At 29.5% G+C, this 26,241-nt stretch overlaps 2 pseudogenes; one reads left to right on the top strand and one right to left on the bottom strand.

The window, feature by feature from the left end:
• Positions 1-491: 491 nt before the first annotated feature.
• On the bottom strand, positions 492-14,306 carry LOC111306272 (uncharacterized; annotated as a pseudogene).
• A 9,542-nt stretch (positions 14,307-23,848) lies between these two features.
• Positions 23,849-24,783, top strand: LOC149512931 (uncharacterized; annotated as a pseudogene).
• The last annotated feature ends 1,458 nt before the right edge of the window (positions 24,784-26,241 follow it).

Below are 26,241 nucleotides of genomic sequence, written 5' to 3'. Positions count from 1 at the left end.
ATGACAAATGACTATCCCACTCCACTCACTAATGAAGTTGGGGTCAATGAATCTAAATCTATTGCTCAACTGTCTCCCTTGAGCTATCTATATAGAAAGCTGCATGATAACAATCAACACTGCTAGTTAGTATTATAACCTAATATAGATTACTACATATTGAATGTGCATATTTGTATTTATAAGCTAACCTCATATAAGCAACGATCTCAGTAGCTGATAATTCATCCAATTCACAAAATTCTTTAACTTCCTCCACACCAATGAAAAAAAATGATGGTTTATCAAATAACCCTTCCTCAAACTCAATGGTTATGAAGTTTTCTCTGGAAAAATGTTCCAGTGAATATTTGGATAACTCATCCATGGAAGCCTGAGCAAGGGTCATTCTGTGAGTTCGAACATCTTGCTACAATATTTAATGAAATATAAGTATTAAAACCAAATCAATCAATATAATAAACAAATTAATATTAAATTTATAAACAATATCATACTTCTTGGGTGGTAGCGGAGGATGGAACCGCTTCCTTACTTGCAACGAAAGCTTCTCCTATAGGGATAATGTTGTTAGATCAGTGTATTGGTATGTTATGCTGCATTGCTGCCAATATGGACTCCAAACCAATGAGTCTTTGCTATTGCTCATTGAGGCATTGCTTCTGATCATCAATTCATTACTGTTGTTGCTCAATGATTGCTTCATATTGTGTATTTCTCATTCGCAGGGCTTTTATTGATTACTAAAAAACTTTGATGGCAAGACAAATTTACCAACCCTACGAATCCAACCTGGCCTTTCTTTAACGCCTAATGCTAAAGACAAAGGATCATTCTGGGTTGCCAGTTTACCATATTGGACTGTGACAGCATAATCATCCTGAAAGACAATAATAAGATGGGCTGTAACAATAAATCTGTACAAGCTAGTATACACCCATGCATACAACCACAATGTCAATCATACATTATATTTAAAAAGTAGTTATACATACAATCTTTTTTACCATTTTCTCGGTTGCTTCATTTGCAAAAGATCTATCTTTCTGTAGATGTCCTTGTTTTCAGACATCTTATCTGAAAACTTTTGTGTCAGAGCTTGCTGATTCTTATTAAATTACGATAATAAAAGAATCAGAATGTATGAAATAAATGTTCATAAATATTCATTAATGAGTATAAAATAAGTGTACGAATACATACCAGTTCATACTTTACATTTGCATATCCCTTTCTCACTGTTTGATAGTGATATTGTTGTTTGGCCCGAATGTCTCGTTGCTGTTCTTTGATTTTCTACAAAATCAAGAAATTACGTCAATCACATATGAATATCAAAGGCTATATTGCATAAAAACTTACAAACAATTTTTTTGGTAATGGGTTTACGTATTGAGAAATTTTCTAAAAGTTGATTTTGAACAAATTTTGTCAAATCTTCAACACTTATCACATCTGCATATGCCACAGGTGGAACAGTCAATACATCACCTTCATCAGCCAGCGGTAAAATATATTGGGTTGTCAATCTGCTTTTAAAGTCTTTGAACGTGTTCCTAGCAGATTGCAATATAATCTTTTTACAGTCAATTAGGACATCGAACCGTTCCTAAATAAGTTAACACAATTAGTTTGAACACATTGAATTTCAATTAAATGATTATTTAATAATACAAAATAGTTGAATAAACATACCATAACCGACTACCATATCTCATCTTTTAGATCATCAGAAACTCGTTGCCAATCGGTGTATGTAATGGAAATCCTACGACTGACGACAGCTCCAATATGAGTAGCCATCTTGGTAACTCCTTCAGATAGAGGCTACCCATTTTGATTGAAGTGAACATGAATTTTTGTGTCACTCACTTTAATTTGTTTATTTAGGCCTCTTTTTTTTTTGCCAACAGTTGTTTCTTGTGCATTTTCATTAGAAGGAGAATGATATTGTTCAAAGTCCATGATACATGCAATGTTGATTATAATTATGCGAATTACATAATATGTCCGTCTAAATTTAACATTGTACATTATTAAATACAACCAATACCATACTAAGTACAGAAACACCATTCAGCACACCAATCAGCAATATGCTCAAACACACCCTTCAGTAAACCACTCAAAAATATTATTCAGCAAACCATTCAGCATATGATTCAGCCCCCCAATATCATACAAAACCATTCAGCAAAACAATATCAGACAACAAGGTTCAGTAAACCATTCAGCATATGATTCAGGCCCCCAATATCATACAAAACCATTCAGCAAAACAATATCAGATAATAAGGTTTAGCAAACTATTCAGCATATGATTCAACCCTCAATATCATACAATACCATTTGGTAATACAATATTATACAACAAGGTTCAGCAAACCATTCAGTATACGATTCAACCCCCTAATATCATACAATACCATTTGACAAAAAAAAATTAGACAATAAGGTTCAGCAAACCATAATTTTAAGGCGTACTATATAGAAACAGCATACATGCAATGCAAGGTGTTTGGACGATTATGCCTACAGCGAAGTTAATGAAAATATATAAACGCATATGTAAATATTAAGGAACCAAAAAAAAATCTCTATCGATTATTATAAATAATATAGTAAACTAAAAAAAAAAGACTTATCAGTAAAAAGAGAGGTGCACACCATTAATTTGTTGAAGGTCGGTGGTGACGATAGGGATAAAGAAACAAATGGTCTGATAGAAATGTGTTTAAAGATTTGGTTTGGTTGAATAACGCAACTTTTAATCGTTCTATGTACTAGTAGTTTGTCATTTCAATGCTCAAGGCAGGGAAATGAATATATAAATTATTATTAACGGCATTTTTTCTGGAAACAATGCATTCAATAATCCCTTGAAAATTTGATTGAAGATTATTGAAGGCATTTTTTACAAAAAGACGCCTTTAGTAATCCAAAAAATAAGTTGTTAATGAAATTATTGAAGACGTTTTTCATCAAAAAATGCCTTTCATAATTTTAAAAAATACCTTTCATAATTTTAAAAAATTATTGAAGGCATTTTGAGTAGAAAACTGCCTTCACTGATATACCCGTGATAAGGATAGAGGAAATTATTGATGGTGTGTTATGTAGAAAATACCTTCAATAATTATAGACTTCAAAAGTTTATAACAAACTATTGAAGATGTTTTATAATAAAAAATGCCTTTAATAACCCAAAAAATTATTTTTAGAGGGAAATTATTGAATGCGTGTCTTATCAACAAACACCTTCAGTAATTATGTACTAAGTTTAAAGGAAATATTAAAGGTCTTTTTCTGGAATAAACACTTTTTCTAACCATAGTGGTATATTGAAAGCCTTTTCCAGTAGAAGACACCTTTAATAATCCCTAAAATTTTTTAAAGAAATTTATTGATGACGATTGTTATATGAAAATGCCTTCAATATTTATGCAAAAATATTTAAAAGGAATTATTAAAGGTATTTTTCTTGAATATATGCATTCAATTACCATGTTAGAATTTTTATTGCTGTATATTAAAGGTGTTTCGTAGTAGAAGACGCCTTTAATAATTTAAACAAAATTTAGAAGGCGTTTGTTATCGAAAAATGCCTTCAATATTTATGTAAATAATTTATAATAAAAGATATTTTTTTTAATATACGCCTTATATTGAAGACATTTTACAGTAGAAGACGCCTTTAATAATCCAAACAAATTCTAAGAGAAAATCATTGAAGGAGTTTATTATAAAGAAACGCCTATAATTTTTATGAAAATAATTTAAATTTTATTTATTGAAAGCGATTGTCAGTAGAAGACGCTTTTAATAATTTCAAATTTTTTTTAGAGGGAAATTATTGAAGGCGTGTGTTATTAACAAACACTTTCAGTAATTATGTACTAAGCTTAAAGGAATTATTAAAGGCGTTTTCTTGCAATAAACGCTTTCTATAACCATAGTGGTATATTGAAGGCGTTTTTAGTAGAAGACGCCTTTAATAATCTCAAAAATTTTTTAAGTGAAAATTATTAACAGCGGTTGTTATCTAAAAATACCTTCAATAATTATCTACAAAATTTAAAAGCAATTATTAAAGGTATTTTTCTTGAGTATATGCCTTTAATTACCGTGTTAAAATTTATGTAGTTGTATATTAAAGGCGTTTTATAGTATGAGACACTTTTATGATCTATACAAATTTTAAAAGGTGTTTATTATCAAGAAGCACCTTCAATATTTTTGTAGATAATTTAAATGGAATTATTAAAGGCCTTTGTCAGTAGTAGACGCCTTTAATAATCCCAAAATTTTGAAACGAAAATTATTGAAGGTGGTTGTTATAAATAACAGCTTTAATAATTATGTACGTAATGAAATGTAGTAAGTGAATGTAGTTTTCTGGAATAAATGCATTCACTAACCGTCAAAAATTTTAAGTTCTCAATTATTGAAGGCGTTTTTCGCTAGAAGATGCCATTAATAATATCGATAATTTTAATTGGAAATTATTCAATGAGTTTGTACTTAAAATAAAATAAATGCATTTAGTAATGGCATTTTTCTATAATAAACACATTTATTATCTATCTTAAAATTTGAGCAGTATGATATTGAAGGTGTTTTGCACTAGAAAACGCATTCAATAAAATGCTTCAAAAAATAAAACGAATTAGTCCAGGTATTTTTTTAGAATAAAAGCCTTCAATAACCTCTTAAAATATAAGTCGTGTAATATTAAAGGTTTTTTCAACAAAAGATGCCTTTAATAATCTCAAACAATTTTTAAAAGAAAATTTTTAAAAGTGTTTTTTTTTGTAGAAAATCATCTTCACTGATATTGTAAGATAAAAATATGAGAGTTATTGAAGGCGTATTATGTAAAAAATATCTTCAATAAATACACAAAAAATTAGATGAAATTAGTGATGGCATTTTTGTGGCGTAAACGCCTTTAATATTACATAACTTTTCTACTATAACTCTGTTGAAGGTGCCTATAATATATTCAAAAAATATTTAGGATGAAATTATTATAGGCATTTTTCTTAGTAAATGCCTTTCATAATTCGATCCAATAAAAATCTTCCCAAACTTAGCTCATCCAATCACCAACTTCAAGCTTCATCTTCATTATTATACTATTTTTCTTTCCAGACCAAGTACAATTTACTTTCCCTTTTCTTCAGCTTTTAGTATTTGAGCATTGTCTTTTAGAACCCTATTTTAACTATTCATTACTTATTTACTTTAGCTTTTACTTCATTCGATTATTCCTTCGACTTTTGCAATTCGTGATTTTCTTTTTGGTGTAAACAATTTTCTCCAAAACCCACCTTATTTCACCTTATTTCAACCCCAACTATAAATACTCTTGGGTACTATCTATGTTAGCAGCTGAGTTTTAATATTCATAATATCTGGTAGTTGATAAATTACTTCACAACAAAGAGATCTCATTTTGTGTAAGTACTGGTTTTGTTAGTATCTTTTATTTAAAACATAGTAAATTTAAGTATTGTACATGTTCATTTTCATATAAATTATTTATATACATTTGGTCTGATAATGTAGCAAGTACTAAATGGATAAGAGTTGGATGCAAAAGTCAAGATTAAGTTAAGAGTATAAAGATGGAGTGGAAAATTTTCTTAATTTTGCATTTGAGAATACAAGTGAAGATAATATGATATTATGCCCATGTGTGAAGTGTGCTAATATCGAGTGGCAAATGCGTCAAGTTATTTTTGAACATTTAATTTGTATGGGATTTCTTTCGAGATATGTTAATTGATATTTTCATGGAGAGTCTGTACCATCAAGGTCTTCCACTAGAGTTCTTTTAACTTCAAGGGCTCTTTAACACCAACATGATCCTTTTATAGCAGATAACATTGAAGGCATGCTGCGAGATGCTTTTAACATTCACAACCAACATTTTATAATCTTTCTCCCCAAAATGAAGGATTTAATTAGTCCAATGTTGAAATGCATGAATTTGGTGAACTTGAGATAGGTGTACGTGAGCAACAACCTAGAAGAGAAGCATCAAAGTTTTATAAGTTGCTTGAGGATATGAATGAAAAATTTTTTAAGGGATTGAAGTATTCAAAGTTATCTTTTCGTGTTCTTCTTTTTCACTTGAAATGCTTATGTGGATGGATGGGAAATTTTTTGACTTTATTATTAGAGTTTGTTAAATAAATGTTTCTTTTTATAAAAATCTTTAAATCTTGTAAGAAATCAAAGAAGATGATCAAGAATTTAGGTCTTGGATATAAGAAAATTCATAGTTGTCCCAATGATTGCATGTTGTATTAGGGGGATAAAAAAAGTTAAGAATCTTATCATTTGTGTGGTATTTCTCATTAGGTGGACAAAAACCACGATGAAAGGTTGAATGAGGATGGTGATGAGGTATGTGTCAAAAAGAAGCCTATTAAGGTTTTACGTTATTTTTCATTAATACCAAGACTTCAACAACTATTCATGTCTTCCAAAATTGCAAATTCAATAAGGTGGCATTATGAGAAGCGGACGGATGATGGATCATTGAGGTATCCTGTAGATTCTTTAGCATGGAAATCATTTCATTCTAGGGTTCCAAACTTTGCATCTAATCTTCAAAATGTTATGCTTGGACTAGCATCTGATGGATTTAACCCATTCAAAATGATGAGTACTTCTTATAGTACTTAGCCAGTTGTATTGATTCTTTACAATTTGCCACCATGGATAGTTATGAAGCAATAATCATTTATATTGTCTATAATAATTCTTGGGAAAAAAGGTCTGAGTAATGATATAGACATCTACTTACAATCTCTTATTAAAGAATTAAAGTAATTATAAGAAGGAGTTGAAACCTATAATACATCAAAAGAAAAGAACTTCAATATATGTGTTGTTTTATTATAGACTATCAATGATTCTCCTACTTATGCGAATTTATCTGGTTGGAATACAAAAAGTTGTTATGCTTGTCCATGTTGTGCTGCACAGACATATTCGACGTGGTTACCTAATGGTAGGAAGTTCTGTTATATGGGACATTGTCGATGGTTAGATGATAATTATTGATTTAGATTTCAAAAATATCTCTTTGATGAAACTGAAGAGTTAAAGAGATTGCCTTTACCCATTAGTGGGTCAAATATCTTATCAAAGTTAAAAGATATCAATTTTACTTATGGAAAAAAGACTCCATCAAAGAAAAGAGTGAGGGATATGTTTGAAGGTATATGACCTCGTATTACGCAAGTTAGTGATACTCATACTCAAGTTGGTGATCTTGATGTTCAAAGTGATGAAGAAGACGATGAAGCAGATGACCCCAATGAGTTTGCGTTGTGAAAAAAAAATTATTTTTTTTTGAGTTACCTTATTAGGAATATAATCTATTACGCTATAACCTTGATTTGATGCACATAGAGAAGAATGTTTACAAAAATTTTATCGAGACAATTCTCAATGTGAATAGAAGATCCAATGATGACTTAAAGAGTCAGCTTAACTTAGTTGATATGTGGATTCATCTAGACCTTTATATGAAGTTACTTCCTAATGACAAATATCGATTGCCTGCTACTTGTTTTGGGATTTCTAAAGCTAAAAAAGATGTGTTTTGCAAGGTTTTAAAAAATGTCAAAGTTTCGGATGGCTATGAGTCAAATATATTGAGATGTGTGAATCTGAATAAGTGAACACTTTCTTCATTGAAGTCACATGATTATCACATTTTGATTGCTTTACATTCATCAATGTCAAACCAAGTCACTTCTGTGGTAATTGAATTAGTAATATATTTAAATATTTATGTAAAAAATGTATGAATGTGGAAAAGCTTGACAAACTTCAAGATCGAGCCGTGATTACTTTATGTCATTTAGAGAAGATTTTCCCTCCAAACTTCTTTACTATTATGATGTATTTGGTTATCCACCTTCCATATGAAGCAAAAGTCGGTGGGCTAGTTTATTATCGATCGACGTATCCTATTGAAAGGTATTATTTGTTAATGATTGATTACATTTTTTTATTGATTATCAAGCCACTATACTTAAAATAACATATGACTAATATTTTATGCTATAGGTTTTTGGGGAGGTCAAAGTTTTATTGTCACAACAAATGTTATCCAAAAGGTTTTATTGCTGAAGGATATTTAGCAGAAGAGTGTATGACATTTTGTTCTCGTTATTTGGAAGATGTTGAATTAGTGGAGTTAGATGGTAAATCTTAGGCACAAGTAGATCTATATATTCTTTTTCATCATGACTCAATTGAATCGTTTCGCATGTAAGTTTTTTAACACATAAATTATTCATTATATTAAGCATAATTTATTGTCTTTTATTTTTTTTTTTTGTTAATACTTTATCATGATGCTTTATAGTGAGTTTAGAAATAATTTGAAAGATCCTGCACATTATCGACGATCAAAGCCTCGAGAGCTTGATAAGTTATTCACTGAAAACTTTCATGAATGGTTAGGAGCAACTGTAAGTAATGCCATACTTCCCATTATAAGAAATCTACATAGAATGCTTATGGTAGAAATAACATTAATAACATATATATATTTATTTCACTTTTATAAGTTTGGAGTGAAAGGCTTGTTAGTGAAGAGGTGAAGTGTCTTTCACACGGTCTGAACTGGATTATGAAATGATACAAAGGTTTCATTATCAATGGATTTAGATTTTACACTAAATCCCATGAGAGATTTAGAAGTACACAAAATTTAAGAGTTATTGTGACTTCATCAACTATTAGCTATGCTAGTGCTAGGGACACAAACCCTTTAAAAGAAAATGTTGACTATTATGGCATGATTAATGAAATCATTTAGTTAGATTATTATGGCAAGTGGAAAGTTGTCTTATTTTGATGTGATTGGGCTGATATTAATAGTGCGAGGGATATTAAGAAAGATCAGTATAGATTTACACTTGTGAATTTTTTTCAATTAATTCACACTAGACAACAACTCATCGATGAACCTTATGTTTTTTCATCTCAAGTCAAACAAGTATTTTACTCTGAAGATCCCAAAGAATTAGGTTGGTTTTTTATTCTTCGAAACACACATAGAGACTTATTTGATATGAGGTTAGATACTAGAGATGATGTTGAACATGGAACTGAATGTTATCTTTTTACTGAACAAAACTTGGATGAAAATATCTCCAGTACCTACGCTCTATGGGTTTACGAATATGTTACTGAAGACATTTATGAACAATGAAATGGTGCATTTATAATTTGTAATTCAAGTGTTTAAGACATAATGTAGTAAATGATTGTATGTAATTAATGTCACATTCGCTATTGTATAATTATTGTATTTTAAATCATACATTATCTTTTGATTTAATTAAATCGATATGTTCTTTATATATCTTAGGTTTTGATTTCTTAACTTCTCAATGGCTTTATATATGTTCTAAACTAATATCTTTTCTATATTCGCTTTTATAATGTAGGTAAGCTACAATACTGAGGAGTAGCTTGAAAGGAAAACATATAAGAGATATTAGTTCAGAACGTCTACAGCACCTGTAGATATTGGCTATGGACTGAATCCTTTGGAAGGAAATAAAATTATTATCGAATCTAACTCTGTCACTTCTAACCCTTCAACTGATATTGGATTTGATAATAAAGGAGATCCAGGTTTAGATAGTACCCCATCAATTAATTATGCTTTAAATTTGAATGTAGGTATGATATACTATAATTTTAGAATTTGAGTATAATGATAAAAGTATTACGATTTTACAAATTTATTTTTTATTTATTGCAGTTGATAACAATGGTCAACGGAGGATCAGAGGCCGGACAACTTTGAAGAAATTGTTTGCATTACCTCCTAATAAGCGTATTGTAGTATCTGCAAACTCTAATAGGCAACCAATTGGTGAAAAGGCTCAATTGTTGCCTAGATTTCTAGGCATGCTAGCCCGTAATGGAATGAAATTGCCTATTCATTATGAAACATGGCATAAAGTTCCAGAAGAAGTTAAGGTTGATGCTTGAAACTTTATTGAGGTATTAGTATAATTAATTAGAAATAAAAAATTTTATATTTTACATTTTGTTTACTTATTCAAAATTTTCTTGTTGCATTATTACAGTCAAGATTGGTACTTGAAATGCAACTTCATTTGTGCTTAAGTCATTGGGAAAGAAATGGAAAGATTATAAGCATAGTTTGAAGAATAAGTATTTCGATCAAAGTACTTATGTAGAGGCGATAATGAAAAATCTACCCCGTAATGTGATTAGGTGACAATATGAACAATTAGTTAGATTTTGGTTTTCAAGAAAAAGAGAGATACTAGTTTATAACTTTGTATAGTATAATGAAATGATAAAAGTGTTTTGTGGTTTAAGTTGGTAATATTTGTATTTCTATCATATACGCAATTATTTTTTATGATAGGAAAGAGAAAGATTGGGATTGGTAGCAAAAAGCAACAAAAATATTTCCACACAAGTGGATCGAAAAGTTTTGTAAGAAAGCAAAAAGAAATAGTAAGTTTATGATAATAAACTTATTCCAATGAATGAACTTTTTTTGCCGTTAAAAGGTAAATATGCAAATTAACAGTTATTGTTCTGTTTTAATAGTTTTGATAGTTTCAATACATGATATTAAACTTATCAAAAGTTTTGAACTTAGTTGACACGGATGATATGTATGAAAAAGTTATTGTTTACATATATTTAGGTAAAAATACAAATTTGTTGTTATTGTTGTATTGTAATAGGTTGGATAGCTTCAATCTTAATATTAAACTTGTCTGATTGATTGAACTTGGTTTCTACGGTTGATATTGGAGAAAAAGTTGTTATTTATGTCTATTTGGGACTATTTTTGCATATAAAAGGCAAATATACAAATTAAACTTTTGGATGGCTTTCAACATATTGAATGGCTTCAATCCATGAAATTAAATCGAAAAAAAATAATTGAATTTGGTTTCCATGATCTATATGTGTGAAAGCCCAAAATGCTTTTAGGTGTGATTATGTTTAAGACTATTGTGTTGTTATAGGGCCAAAATATAAATACATTAGATTAAAATTATTCGAAATGTTAATATTTGATTGACATGCTTGATATGCATGAATAAGTTATGGTTGATATGTATCCTATCAAATAACATATTTTTTGTATAGGAGAATAAGATGAGAGGTACAATTGGACATGTGAAACCTTTTCGCATAACACAAAAAAAAAAGATAGATCTTACATGAATGTCGAAACACAAGAAATTGTGGTAATTTGTTTAATTAATATTAACAGAAAGTAAATATTTACTCTTTTTAACATATTATCAATTAATCATTAAACTTGATAGTTGTATATGACTAATTCACAGGAGAAAGCCAAAGAGAAAATGGCTACTGAGATTGAAGTAGTATCTGATGGTTCTCTCAACATGCAAGAAATGGAAAATTGGATATTCATAGAAGTTGCTGGAAAAAAAAGACATGAACGGGTCCGAGGCCTTGGATTGGCTCCAACGCTATCTGTTTACTATGGACATAGCTCTCAGCAATTTACATCATCAGCAAATTAGTCTTCATGAGACATTTCAATATTGAGAAAGGAGTTACAAACTATGCAATAACATTTTCAGCAAATGGAAGCAGAAAGAGAACAGAAGCATGCCAAAATTCAAGAAGAATGTACTAGAATGGAGTAAGAACGTGCAAAATTTCAGCAGTTGCATGATTGATTCAATCATCTTATGAATTTTGTGCAACAACAATTTCTAGGAAATGATCGTGGTGCTCCACTAACTCAGGTATTATATTTAGTAAATATTTAAATTTTTAAATATAAAAAAAGCTTACAATGAAGTGTTAAAAATTGTATGGTATTATTCAGTATGTTGTTGAGCACGCTAATGACCAAGGTGAAAAATTTTCTTCATCAATTGGTAGCCAGCAAAATGTATGCAGTCATCCATTTCATATATTTTAATTTTTATTTTCTTAATGTATTAAAAATATTTGAATGTTATTAAACTAAAATTTTAACTTTGTATTAATGACATGCATACTTAAATGTGAATTAAGTTTATATTAATTTCAGTTTCTAAATTTAAGCTCTTTAATGGAATTAAAATTTATTAACATACAAAAATTTTAAAAAAATACATTTTTACATAATGGCAGCATTTGCATTCAACAATGTCGCTAAATGAATAATTTGGTGGCGTTTGTATCGTAAAACACCACTAAAAGTAGCGACACTCTTACCAGCAAATGCCCTTAGTAAGTGACATTTTTTATACAAATGCCACCAAAGCAACGATGTTTTTCTCATAAAAATGCCACTAAATTAACGGCGTCTCAAAGATATAAATGCCGCTAATATGAAGGTGTTTTCAGATACAAATGCCTCTAAAGTAGCGGCATTTTCATTTACAAATGCTATCAAAGCAATGACATTTTCCTCATAAAAACGTCAATAAATTAGCCGCGTCTCAAAGATACAAACGTTGCTAAAATTTCATATACAAATGCCTCTAAAGTAGCAGTGTTTTCAGTTACAAATGCCACAAAAACAACAGTGTTTTTATCATAAAATGCCACTAAATTAGCGGCATCTCAAAGATACAAATGCCGCTAATATAGAGGCATTTTTAAATACAAACGCCTCTAAAGTAGCGGTATTTTCAGTTATAAATGCCACCAAAGCAATGGTGTTTTTCTTATAAAAATGTAACTAATTTAGCGACGTTTCAAATATAGAAACGCCGCTAAAATGGCGACATTTTCTCGAAAATGTCATTATTTTCTGCGACGTGTGTATAGCAAGCATTCTGAGTGGTGTTTTTCACAAACGTCATAAATTTTTAGTTGTGTTTATAAACACTGCTAAACGTTAAAAAAAATGCCATTAAAAACCTAAACCCGTGTAGTGATATAATTATATATGCATAGGGAGAATTCTTTTATAAAAAAGGAAAAATTATCTTCAAAGAAAATGTCATAATCATATTATTGATTGTTTATTCAAACATATTGTTACAAAAGATCATAATTCACAGAACAAGTAACTAATTCAACCTTAATTAGAAATGAGCCAAAAGTTCTAGTTAGGAAATATAAGCTAAAAAAGTTTCAAAATTATGCTTAAAAAATGTACCCTTCTCCATTGTATACATTACTTACAAGATCCTTTCTAAAAGAAGTATAAGCTGTTGCTTGTTTTGGCATGGCAATAATCTTGTTGCAATTACCAGGATGATGAAGATCATCCAGGTTCCACAAGCCACCCAATAAGCCCTCATCTTCCAAATACTGATCTAGCCAAGAAGTAGCAGCAGCCTCTTGACACATAACAGGTAAGCATTGATCCTCTAAAGTTAGGAAAATGATAACCATCTCCTGCTTCCTTTCTGCCTGATCAGTGAGTGCTTGGCTATTTACTTTGCCATCTCCAGCTACTTCTGTCTTACATATTAATACATTTTTTATCTCATGTTTTATTAGTTGTGGCTCTTGATCCTCCATCTGTTACTACTGTTGCTGTTGTTCTAGTTTTAGAAATTGAGGTTTTCTTTTTTGTTGCCTTTGACAATACCTTTCCTTCTTCATAAAATGGGTTCTCTAATAGTTCTTTATCTGATTATCTATTCTTCTTGGTAAGTATCTAGCAATTGTAGACCATCTGTTTTCACATACAAACATATAATAAATTAATAATAAAAAAACATAATATTTTAAAATAGAAATGAAGGGAAAAGAAAAGAAGCATTACTTGTTACCCCAAAGGGCATTCAATTCAATAATGATCCCTTCCTCTTGAGGTGTTAAATGACCTCTATTCAGACCAGGCCTTAGATAATTCACCCACCTAAGCTTACAACTCTTCCCACTTTTATTCAAACCTGAACAAGGTAAAAATAAACACAATAATTCAATTAATATTCTTGTCAACAAAAAAGTATTCCTAATTTTTTTTACATAAGAGGTCACAACTTAAAAATAGATAAAGAGGTCGCAAACACGGATTTAAATTCTAAACATGTTAAATGGTACCTCTTAATAAGGATGATTGCATAAATCAACTTTGAGCTAAGTACCAAATTTGTATTCTTCATCTAATTCATACGGTGAATGAAGGAAATCCTGAAAAAAAGTAATTAAATTATACCTGTAGACCTAGCTATGGAACTCCATCTTCTGTCTTCATAAAAGTTAACATATTCAGTAAGTAGCTTATCTTCATGAATCCAAGGACCTTTCCTTCATCCTTGTTTTGGAGCTTCCCAACCCAATATTCTAACCATTATTACAAGTTTACAACTATTTTCACTTGATAAAAATGTTGTCTCCAAATTCTATGAGGCAATAGTCTCAACCTTACCTTATTATATATCTTCATAATCATGTCAATTTCATGTTTTTTTTAATGCATTGACGATCTCATTACCACCAAAACAAGATCTTTGAATCAAACTTTTGACTGAGTTCTTCCTTCTTTTGTGATCCTTCCTATCCTCTCAATTTAGCACAAGTGTTAAATGTCTAAGTGCTTACCAGCTCAATCTCTTTCAACCAATTACCAATCACCAAGTGTTGGTGACTCATCCCATGACTTTGTATTTTGCATATGACATTATTGCCTATACTTCGATATTCGTGAACCTTAACACAACCTTAAAATAACAAATAGACATATATACTTTATTATTTAATCAGACTTTTTTAAGTTTTAAATAATAAGAATAATGAAAATGAAAAAAAAATGAAAAACTTATTAATTTAATTGTTAAAGTTAATCATTCGATTAATAAAATTTTATCTTCATCTTTTTTCATCTTTCTTTTCATCATGTTTTATTTTTTTATCAAGTAAAGCATTAAATCGAATAACAAATTGACTAGACACAATAATTATGAGGTAATTACTTGAAATGTTTAGGATATTTTATTTTTATATCTTATACGGACTATTTTGATCCAAAAAAAAAGGGAAATGTTTACCATTGCAAGAATAAAATATAAGAAAAAAAAGCATAATACTCATTCGAATGAGAGGAAAAACTAGTGGGTTGTTAATGTTTCCTTGAAAATGGCTTTTTATCCAATCTTTGTGGAACACTAGTTGCCATAGCCAATCCCTAATTGAATGTTTTAAAAATTGTTTATTGCTAAAGAAGGTTATAAGATGCCATTTAGGGTAACGGAGCATTGGAATATATTATAAGTGTAAGATTTTTTATTGAGTCATCCATGCCACATCTGGCCTTTTATGTCATATATGTTTAACAAATTTGAAAATGTTAGGACATTAATTAATTGGACGAAGTCAATTTTTTAATGAAGAATGCCTATATAGAGCTTTTAATCTATAACATATGAAACTATTTAATTAATATTATTATAGAAAAGAGGTATCAAAAGACGTATAGATTTTGATCCATATACCAGTCATCGAGGTCTTATTTGTAAAGTTGTAGGATCTAAAGGTAATAAATGCTTGATTTGATAGTGATGAAAAGAGATATAAAAAAAAAAGCTATGATATTGATCTTCTTTCCTTTTGAGCTCCCCTTCAAATTTGGCAATGTGGGTAGGCAATTGATATAGATGAGATTTGGCATATGATTTATTGTTTGTTTAAATCTACAGTTAGAATATGATATTTCTTGAAAATCTTATAGGAAGTTTCCATATGTATCATGATAATTTGAAAAGAATAATGAAGGGTTTCTCGATACTAAACATGTTAAACTTTTTCCATTGGGTGTTTATCTTCTAATTATACAAAAATTTAAAGATATATATGTATACTAGTTTTCGGCACTTGCTTGTCACACGTGTAATTTTTATTTCTAAAAATTTAGCTCATTAAATAATTTTTTAGATATAATAATAATAATAAAATAATAATAATAATAATAATAGTATATGCTAACAGTTTAATTTTGATTTTTATATATATAAGTAAAATTTGATAACTTTTAATATATTTTTTATTTTGATAATCTTTTATATGTTTTGCTAAGTTTTGTTAAAAGTTTGATAGCCTTTGATAAAATTTTGTTAACTTTCCATACATTAGTAACTTTCGATATTAGTTTGATAACTTATGATATAATTTTTTAATCATTGATACAAATTTGATAATTTTTTTGCAAAATTTTGATAACCCCTTTCTGTAATTTTGGTAACCTTTTATGTAATTTTAGTAATTTATGATATACTTTTAGTAACTATTAATAAAATTTATGTCATCATATATCTAACAATTGATTCTTGTAGTAAAGCGTGAATTCCATTTTAGTATAAGATAAATTTTGTTTATATAATGACATTATTACTCCATTCAAATTTAGAATTTTTGTATTAAATTTTTTTTATTAAATAGGTTCATGGTAGGTTTATCTTAACTTCTCAATATTAAAATGTTTTATCTTCATTTCTGCTAAAAACCAAAGTTTAACTCTGACAACTTCAAATACAAAAGTTATTAATAACTGACAATTAAATTATTATTAATTTATTATTATGTTATAAATGATTTACTACTAAACTATCATTAGTTTATTATTAATTTATGAATGATTTAGTACTAAATTGTTGATGATTTAAGGATACAATTCAATATTTGATCAATACAGATTCTACAAAATTTAAAGAGCTAGTTGGTGGCTATGACAATATTCTAAGGCCAGATGCCAAGTATAGCTATTGATGATGTGATTTTTGAATTGGCTTGAATGTTTGCTTGGAATGAAGGTATACAGTGCTACATATTATCTCATGACTTTGTGAATATTGTCATTTGAGGTTTTTTAAGTTTTGGACTTTTTAGGATTTTGTTTGGAAGAAAAAATTTTTTTCCTATTTGAATAAAACCTCACATTATTGATTTCCAAAACAATAAAAAAGAAGAAAATGCCTTGAAAAAGGAAACAGTGAAAAAATTTCCTTTTGAGTGACAAGATTTTCTAAATGATTGGTGATTACTATTAGAAATGAACTTATCCAATACCTACACCCTTTTCGAATACTCTTATATTACAAACCACTTGAACAATTTTGCTCATTAGCCATAACCCTTTGAAGAGGGGTATGAATTTGAATTCATGAGCCTTATCTTCACTCGACTATACTGTGATATAAAATGATGATATTTTTCTCTTAGGCAATGAACAATGAGACAGTTAATTTGAAAAACTAAGGAAGAGACCTTTTCAGATTTCTTGAAAATCAAGCATGCATTACATTTCTTTTAAGGATCGGATGTTGGTAATTTGATGTGTCAAGATTATTCTACAGCCTCAAGTATGCCAAAAGAAAAATTACACAATTTTTATCAAACCTTTTTATGAACACACGAAGGTCCAATTCTAATCTTTTTTTATCCCATGTTTTGGGGGCAAATCGACCAGAAATGCAAATATTACCCATTACCCTTAAGACAACTTTATTTATGCCACAATCATTCCTTTGTTGAATGACATGAACCATTTGAGACCTATTATGAGCTTATTAACATGATGGAATGTTTTCCATGAATTATATGTTTGGCAAAGTCAATTGAAGTATGAGTTATGGGGGTATGTAAAAAAAAAGAAAAAAAAATAATGATTGTGACATCATACACTTGAAAAATTAAAATAAATCTAAGCAAAGACTTGAAAAGGCTGAAAAAGAAAAAAAAACAAAAAAAATTCTTTGAAAGAAACCAAGAAGAAAAAAAAAGAACTTAAAAATGAAAAAAAAAGACAAAATATTTGTTTTGGCCTACATCCTTTAAAAAAATCTATATTGGATCATAGATAAATGCCTAAATTGAGAAGTTTTTCTTTAAGGAACCATTATAAAATTTGCGAATCCTTTGCTCTTTTTTATTACCAAGATACCTATTTGATCTCATTTGGGATGAAATTGAAATTCTAAAATGCATGGTGGAATAATCAATAAAAAGAGAAAAAGAGAAAAAAAAGATGTGGCTCTAGGGTAAAAACCTTAAAATAAGAGTGGTGTAGACCAAATTTGAAGATCTCGAAGCCAATCTTGATGCCTAGCAAAATAAAAGAAACTAGTCTGAAGTGACCCATACTTTTGAAAGATTGAAAAAATGTTGATGCCTTGAAAATTTGAAATCCATTAAAGGGATTGGTATTGAAAATTTGAGCTTTCTTCTCGCTTTAAAATAACCTTTCAAAACTTTTAGCCCATTATAGCTATCCTTGAAATATACTAAAATGCCACATTTAAAGACTGTGAAATGTCGAACATGTTTTGTTTTTAAGGGATTCATGCTTTTTTTTTTTTTTTTTATATTGTTTCATTTGTGAGCCTAGATAGAAAAATACAATCTTTTTTGTTCCCTTCAAGTGGTGAGGCTTTCTTGAATGAATTAAAATCTTGACATCCTAAACTATTCAATCCATTGTCATTTCATTTCTAATCGAGACTGCCAATTTTTAAGAGGTTCCAAAGTCACATTTGTTTGGATATTTAATTGTCTTTGACTATGAAATTTAATTATGTGGGAAAATTTATTGATCATTTTGAAAAATTTTGAATAACCAATCACACATTTTTGTTAAAAATAAGGAAACTGTGTTGTGAAAACCTTTAGACTAGTCAGGATTCAAGAAAGAAAATGTTTTTCATTGAAGAATTAAAAAAAAAAAAGAAGAAAAAAAGATTTTTTTTAAGAGGAACATAGTGGTTTGTCTTTTTGATTTTGCAATCAAGTCCAAAATGTAAGTTGCATGTTATATGAAAATGGAAATAAAAAAGAAAATGTGTTGAAAAATGGAAAATCAAGAAAGCTCGTTTGAAAAGCAAAGAAAGCAAAAATCGGAGAATAACAAGAAAGGTAGGGAAATAGGAAATGGGTAGGTTGAAATCCTCTTGGAAAAAAGTCGAAAAAGAATTTTTGGTGTTTGCATATTTTGAAGTGCATCTACGTCACCATTTTTAATATTGGTGTTTGCATCTATACGAGGGCATATTCATCATAAAATTTTGTTCATTTCCATTCACATTTTTTAAAATAAATTTTGTAGTTGCAATAAGCATTTGCATCATTGAAAAAACAATTGAATTTGCAAATTTGCGTTTATACCTTCGGAGCATATATGCCATGTATTAAAATTGGTGTTTGCATTTATAAAAGGTATTTGCATCATGTAAAGGAAATTTATTGTTAAAAATTTTGTAATTACATCTTTGTTAGATAGATTTGCATCATGAAAAATGAAATTTGTATCTGCATCGTTGTAGAGGAATCTACATGTAAAGAATATTAATATCTGCATCATGGGGATAAGTTTTGCATTCATATATTTGTCGGATACATTTGCATTGTGGAAAGTCATTTTCATTGCAATCACTAGAAAAGAAATTCTCATATGTGATCATTTGTAGTGGTGTAGAGACATTCACATTTTTACCATTTATTTTGAGATTATACACTTGCATTAAATTGCATTTAAGAATGTTGCAAACATTAAATAAATAAGAAATGTGGACATTCTTTTGAGTTTTGGAAAAAATAAAAGCAAAAAAAAAAGAGAAAAGAAAATTATTAAGAAAAAAGTCTATCCAAAAAAAAAAAAAAAAACAAATGAGAAAAAAAGTCTATCAAGAGAAAAAGAGAAAAAGAAAAGAAAAATAGCAGAAAAGCAACAAAAAGAGATAAAGAAGTCTATCATGAAAAAGATGAGCACGAAATAAGAAAAGATGAAATTAATTTGTTGAGAGACCAAAATATCAAAAGGGTTTTAAAAGTCTAAACAAAAAGCATTTGCAAAAAATGGAAGGGTTATTGACAAAAATGAAAAATGAGATACGATACAAGATAAGATTTAAGCTTGGTTTAGCTGGCACTAATAAGATTCAAGCTAGATTAGTTGGCACTCAGATTTAAGCATAATTTAGTGAGCACTTTAGGCCCAGATTAGTTAGCACTTAAATTTTAAGCCTAGATTAGATGACATTCAAGCTTAGATTAGCTAGTACTTTAAGCCTAGTTTAGTTAGCACTTTAAGCCCAGATTAGCTAGCACTCAAATTTTAAACCCAATTTAGTTAGCGCTTCAAACCCAGATTACATGGTACTAATAAGATTTAAGCTAATTTAATTGGCACTTAAATTTTAAGCCTAATAAAATTGACACCGGTTAAGAAAAATGTTATGATCCCTTCAAAATTACTCAATAATGATATCTGAGTTTATTTCGATGGCGATATCTAAAAACATTTGCATTCACTCGGTGGTGATATTTGAAGTCATCTCATTTTTTAATGGTGATATTCGATAACATTTGCATTCACTTGATGGTAATATCTAGATATTCAAGTCTGAATTTGTATTTTTTTTTATGTTGATATTTGAATTCTCTTCGATGGTGATATTCGAAGTCATCTCATTTTTCAATGATGATATCCTAATTTTAAAAAATCCTAAAACTTGAACTTTTTTTTCGAAAAAGAGAATTTTACAAAGAATTCGTAAGTCCTCTAGGCAGAATATTTTAAATTTTTAAAGTTTCAATGCCTCTGATTAGATGAGCCTTCTTCAGATGAAATCTTTAAGGATTCAAAGCCTTTGTTTATGAGGAGCTATTTTTTTAAAAGATTTTAAAGTTTTAAGGCATTTATTTAGAGAAGCATTCCTAAATGTAGAGATTTATAAGACCTCTAAACATAACTCTAACTCCTTCGGGTAAAACATTTTAAATCTTTAAAGTTTCAATGCCACTGATTAGAGGAGCTTTCATAAATGTTGAGATTTATAAGACCTCCAGGCATAATCTTTAAGTCTATTAAGTAAGATTTGTAAGTCTTTCAAGCAGAATCTTTATTAGTGTTAAGATTTATAAGACATTCGAACATAATCTCTAAGTCCTCTTTGAGTTGAGTTTGTTTGAGTGTCAAGATTTGTAATACCTCCAAGCATAATCTTCAAGTTATTATGTTTTATTTTCAAAAGTTGTATAACCTTTGATGAGAGAATCTTTCAAATTTATTTTCAAAAGTTGTGAAGCATATAATGATATAAGTTTTTCAAGAATTAAAAAAATAAAAAAAATCCAAGAAATTAAAAAAAAAAACAAATAATAATTAAAAAAACACTAAGGTTAAAAAATCCAAAAAAAATTTGAAAAAAAAAACCCTCAAATCATTGACTTCGGACAAAATTGTTATCAATATCTTTACTCTATTACTGATTATACACCTAATTTTGTCCTAAACAATTTGAGATCATCAATTTTTAAGTTTAATTTAAATGTTTTGAGTTGAGTCAGTTTTAAGTGTTCAAATTGGACTTATCCAAATTTTGATTCAAATTACTTATTTGTGGATCGTTTTCACACGAGCCAAGGCCCAATCTAATTTAATTCGAGTTGATTTGAGATTAAGTCATATGGGCTTAAAAGCCCAAAGTCCAAGATCAAATTTTAGAGCCTAAAATTTAAAAATTCAACATTTAATTTTAAGACCCAATTCTATTTATCTATTTATTTTTAAATTTAATTATTTTTATTATTAATGGAAAAATAACAAAAAAGAAGCTAAGGCTTGGTCAATCATTCGAGGGTCTTGCTTCATTTTCTTTGCTGGTAATTCCATTTCTAGCTTCTTTTTTTTTTACCTCACTTTTAGCTCTATTTTTCCTCTTAACATGAATTGATTAAAGGAGTCTGATACCCTAGGTTTAGTAAACTTCATTGTCCCAAAACCGGCAGCCATTATTGCACGTCTACCAAACTAGTCTTAAAAAAAAAATTCCAAGGCTAGAAACTTTTAGGGGGAAAGTTGGGTTGTTTAAAGAAAGGGGGATGGCAAAAAAGAAAAGGGGGCTTCTTTTGTTCATCAGTGAAATCGAAGCCCAATCACCATTGGCTCGCACTGTAGCTTAGTTACCTTCTACCCGCACATAGCCAAAATCACAGCACCAGTGTCGGCCTTTGCACGCACCCAACAAGTTAATTTAAATTAAACTTAAATTAATCAATAAAAGTTATATATATTTAAAGATAATTTTATTAATTTAAAAATTCATTAAAATATTTAAATCAATCACTTTTAATATTTTTAAAATTTATACTTTTAAATATTATAAAATAATTATATTTACCTGTATTGAAAGAAACAATAAATTCACTATTAATAGTATTAACTGGTTACGATCTCAATGGTTTATATTAGTTAAAAGCATATTACCATATGATTAAAAAGTCTCTTAAAGTTAAGTGATACAATTTAATAAAGAAATTAGCTAATTTTTTTTTTTAAGTTTAAAAGAAATAAATTCAACAATATATAAAAATAAATTTATAAAGTAAGAACAAATAAGGAAAAAGCACCTGTTTAAAGGTAGATTTTTCATCAAACCTCTATTTTAATTGTAGGATACACTTTCACTTTTTTGAATTCCAACAAATTTAATATGGAATGAAAACGAATAACGAAATTATTAAAATAATAATAATAAAAAATAAAACATAAGTACATGTTCAATTACTCTAAAATATAATTAAAAATTATAATGGAATTATAAAAAATAAAACAGTGCCAAGTTTTATAACGCATTGATGTTTATACTGTTTCAGTGTATTGTTTGCTTATGAAAATCAAACCAAAAATATGAGAGAAAGGCTGTTGAATGACGACTAATTAATTAAGCATGTCAGAAATGAGAATTCAACTATGATTAATCAATTTTTTTATACGAAAAATTTGATAATAATAAAAAAATTTAATAGTTAAAAAATCATTTAAATTAAAATTTATTAAAATTTTAATAAATAAGAATTTAATAATAAAAATGTTAATAATAAAAAATTATATAAATTAAAATTTATTAAAAATTTTATTAAAGGTATTTTAATAACTTATTTTTAATACTTTTAGAATTAAAATTTTATTTAAAGTATTTTAGTTGATCACTTTTAATATTTTTAGAATTAACACTTTTATGTATAAATGATATATTACAGAATGTCTAACTTATAAAAGTTCTGGATCTCATTACAAAATTATTAAAATAATCCATCTATGGATTTTATTTTATATAAAATCAAACCTTTTTTGAATGAATAAAACAAAGGGTTAGTATCTTTAAAAGAAAGGGTTAGTATAATATTTTATCATTAAAAAAAAAAAAGAAATTCAAATCGAACCCTTTAAAAAATGGGAAATATGCGTGCTTATTATTGAGTCAAATGTATGCTTGTACATTCACAAGCATTTTTGTTTTGTCAGACGTAACAGATTAATATAATAGTTCTAATGCGTTCTCTTTAACATGTATCTTTTTTTTTTAATGATAAATAAACTTGATATCCGTAAATGATTCTAAATCTTTTTGGTAGAAAAAATAATTGTCAATTTGAATATCTCAAGATTTCAAAACTTCTAATCAACCTTGAGTGATTCTACTATTTTGTGGCTCACTTAGAACAACGATGGGAAAATCATGGCTGATTATTGCATTCTGCTCAAATGGCTAAGCATTTTCGGTGGCTTGCAACAAGCAGGTTCAAATGTGAAGAACATAAACACAGCAAAAAAAAAAAAAACCATTTTCATGATTAAAGTTTCCTGTTATTTTTCGTTCCCTTTGCAGCTGTAAGTGGCTCGTGAACAAGCGGGAGTAAATCCAACCCTATCCCACATTGTTTAATTTATGCATTCCTTTTGAGCTGTTTGGAGGAGGGAGAGATTAAACCTAAATTCACTGCTACCAGTTTGCAGTTGCTGGTTTTTGCATGAATGACATAAAGAAAGTTGATGGGTTAGACTATAAAAGTTGCTGAGTTATTGAAACTAAAAAAGGAGGTACTTGAAGAGATGAGAAGGATGAAAATGTCTTGGTTTTCCTTAATATTGTTGCTCAGTGTAACAATCAATGATCTCTTAGAGGCTAGCCATAGCCATAAGCTTCATTCTGCTGTTGTTGTTGGAACTGTGTACTGTGACACTTGTTTCCAGGAGGATTTCTCCAAGGCCAACAACTTTATTTCAGGTCAGCTGTTTTACTTCCAATTTTCCTGGCCTTGTATTTATTTATTTATTTTTTATAGTTGAAGTTGCCAGGATTTGAATCGGACTAAAACTAAGAGTTCAATATTCTATCAACACAGCTATTATCATTTTTGTTTTGATCTGTTTAGGCTCAAATTAATATGCTTTCTAGGATTTTGTTTCTGCAGGTGCATCTGTTGCGGTGGAATGTAAAGATGAGAGTTGGAGGTCAAGTTTTCGGTAAGAAGTGAAAACCAATATGCATGGAGAATTCATAGTTCGTTTGCCTTTCTCAGTTAGCAAACATGTAAAGAAAATCAAGAGATGTTCAGTGAAACTTATCACTAGCAGTGAGCCATATTGTTCTGTGGCCTCAACAGCAACTTCATCATCACCCCATCTCAAGTTAAGAAAGTAAGGAACTCGCATTTTCTCAGCTAGGTTTTCACTTTCAAGCCATTGAAACAACCAAATCTATGCAACCAAAAACCAAGTGTTCAAGATTCTAAGAAATTCAACACTCAAAACACCTTGGGATTTGGCGAACCAAATTATCCCATATTTCCACCTCCACTTCAAGACCCAACAACACCACAACCAAGTCCCCTGCTTCCCAATCTCCCACCATTACCTCAACTCCCTTCTCTGCCACCCCTTCCGGGGCTCCCTATTCCACCAATTCCAGGAAGGAATTAGAAAACTAATACTGTGATATTAATTAAGATGAGTGTGACTTCGTAAAACCAACCAATAGCAGTCCATCACTTGCTCACCCATCTCGGACTCTTCGTTAAAGTTCACTTTTCCTGTAGAGCAGCTGCTTAATACTCTATTTCCATTCCTTTATCTGCCAGTTGAAAGTTAATGTGGTTTAGCATTCAATGGCAAATATACATGTGCATAACATAATGGGAGTTTTATATTTCAGAATTGCATCTAATAATAGGCAACCGCTTGGTTGATAACAGGGAAAAGCATACACTGATATACAGGATCAACACCAAGGGTACAAGTGATGAAACCAAATATCCACTTGCAATAAACACATGGAAAACAAAATAGAAAGAAATTGTCAGCAACAGATCATGAATTTAATGATTTCAGGATGATGTCAGACCAAAGATTGGAAAATATTTTTATTAACCGCATTTTATCCAAGTATAGAGTCGAAGACACAATTTTCAATTATCCAAAAAAGCTAGGCACATTGTCTTCAGTTCTTCCATGCAAGGAAGACAATTACGAGATTTTGTTGGAGGTGGCAACGAAGGGCACTCTGGAAGGAGAAAAGGATGGCTTAACAGCATATCAAAAGTACATCTTCCACTAGGATCCCTTGCAAAACATTTCATCAAGAAATCTTTCCCAGTGCTTGACATGGTTTCTGGTATATTTGGTGGATATCTTCAAAATCCAATCTTGATCGCAAAATCCATCAGCTTCTGATATTCCCATGGTAATTTTCCGGAGATCATCTCAAGAACAAAGCTGTCAATGAACCCTAGGGACCATATTTCTAAGGCGAAAAGGAATATTTACCAAGCTTACTTTAGTGGACTTGAATACAATTATACATGCTTTCCTTGCTTGACACAAACATAAACAACCAGGATTCATAGGACATCCATTATAACTTTGGGATGGATAATGAAACACCTATAAATAGAAGCCACCCTCACAAATCTACATCTATAAGTGCGATAATCAAATCCAGTGCATTCAGACAAAAAGGTTTTAAGTACAATGGAGGGAAGAGGCGGGATTCATAACACATCCATTATAACATTGACATTGAGGAATGAAATCAGTATAAATAGGAGCCACTGTCACAAATCTCCATCTACAAGAGGATTTACAAAATCCAGTGTATTAAGAGAAAAAATTTTAAGTACAATGGCTATAGGAAGAAAGCTCATGATCATAAGCATGAGCATAAGAGAAGATATGTCTTCAATGGCATGATTGAGAATCAAACTTTAGGTGTATTAGAGCAATCAGGGCAGCTGAAGTGACCAATAGATTGACACTTTGTACATCCAATAGATTTTATCTTCAATTCAGCGCTCACAAAGGACTGATATAAATCATCAATAACGTTAAGGAAAATTTTAGAAGATTTTTAGGAGCCTTTAGGAAACTACAATGGGAGTTTTATACTTCAGAATTGCATCTAATAACAGGCGAGTAGCCGCCTACTTGCTTGAGAGTATGGAAAAGCGTACACTCGT

This window comes from Durio zibethinus, chromosome 21 (genome assembly GCF_047325235.1).
Source record: "Durio zibethinus cultivar Kanyao isolate XHJ-2024 chromosome 21, ASM4732523v1, whole genome shotgun sequence".
In the NCBI taxonomy this organism is placed as follows: domain Eukaryota; kingdom Viridiplantae; phylum Streptophyta; class Magnoliopsida; order Malvales; family Malvaceae; genus Durio; species Durio zibethinus.
The sequence above is the reverse complement of the archived record's forward strand: the minus strand, read 5'-3'. Positions and strand labels throughout refer to the sequence as shown.